Here is a 1,555-nt window from a genome sequence, read left to right on the forward strand (position 1 = left end):
AAGTAGCAACAACGCTACACATAGAAACTGATGATGGTGGAAAACACCGAAACGTATTTTAATTGATAAATAGACAATAAATGACTGAATCCCAGGAATTGATTTTGATTTGGAATTGCTAATACATATAGCAAAGTTGTAAGAAGTTTTTCAGCATAAGTTCCAATTAGTTTTATTTCTGAGCTCCTTAAAGGGAGATCAGTAAGATTAGATTTTTTCATAAATATTTATTTTTTAGAAATACCAAACTGTTCACCATTTTGATAAGATTATTTAATGTACCGACAAGGAGAAAGCAGGAGCGAAATATTCTAGTTAGATATTTTCATATTTGGGCGGATGAAAATTCACATGTAGTTATCCAAAGAATCGGAGTTGCCAGAATCAGTATAGTGTAAACTGATATAAAAATACGTACATTGCAGTCCGAGATCAACTAACTCAAATGAGAATCAAAGGCGTTTAACCGATGTCGATTTTCGATTACATTTGGACATGAATATCAAGATGCCGTCTAATACGCAAATTGAAGCAGGCGATCTAACGTTATTTAAGGACAATTCAAATTAATTTTTGTATGAATATATACATATATTATAATTAATTTACTAGTGAAAGCTGGCTTTGATATTATTTACAGCTATTACCAAATTGTGGTCACATGGTTCAAGAAATCGGGCTGAAACTTGATATAGGCTTATTATTATAGAGTTCCGCCGCTGTCAGGATATACATTAAATACATACGTATAACGGGCCCTTATGAGAATAATAATACTATTAAATATCACGTTTTTGAGGCATTTCACGTCATGCAAATGTCATAAAGACGTGATATTGGGTACATCATCAGGGTTTTTTATGACATTTATTTCACGTTTTTTTAACGATTCTTTTTACATCGCTTTATGTTTTTTTCTTTCGTTTTAAAAGTTTGTTTCTACGTCATTTGATCGGCTGGGTAAATGTTGGTACTGTATGTATAATAGAAATTATTTAGATGTTGTAAAAGTGAAACTTCTACAAAAAAAATAAGAGTACAAAAGAGAAATTCCCATGGACCACGGCTTTAAAGCCCGAAAAACATTTCCATATGTGATTTGGCCGGCCGTGAAAGCCTTCATAGTCTGATAAAATAAGAGTAGTTCGGCAACATGAGCCATATACCAGGTGGTATAGTTTCCAGGACGGAAACTTCAGGGAACGATAGAGATGAATCGAAAATTATTGGAAATACCACGTAAATGTTACCATTCCTCTTTGTCAGCAAAAAGGAGAAAAGCCATAATCTATGTTTTATTCAGAGAATTCGACTCGTAATTTTGAGTCGCTGATCTAAGCATAAATGGTTAAGCTCAACCGAATTATATCGATTAATTTCAGTCTAATAAGAGAGCCTTAAAGAACTCGTTGTGTCACCAAGATAATAAAATACGTTCTGCTTGTGTTGAGATAAATACATAGTTATTTTATTTCAATGCCCTTTTCCCTATTAATAATCTAATAAAAATAAGGCGTCATAAGGAAATGCAGGATATTTATATAAGTTATCCAAA

The sequence above is a fragment of the Dendroctonus ponderosae genome, unplaced genomic scaffold, assembly GCF_020466585.1.
Source record: "Dendroctonus ponderosae isolate FM_Combo_2020 unplaced genomic scaffold, Dpon_F_20191213v2 Dpon_F_20191213_7, whole genome shotgun sequence".
NCBI lineage: Eukaryota > Metazoa > Arthropoda > Insecta > Coleoptera > Curculionidae > Dendroctonus > Dendroctonus ponderosae.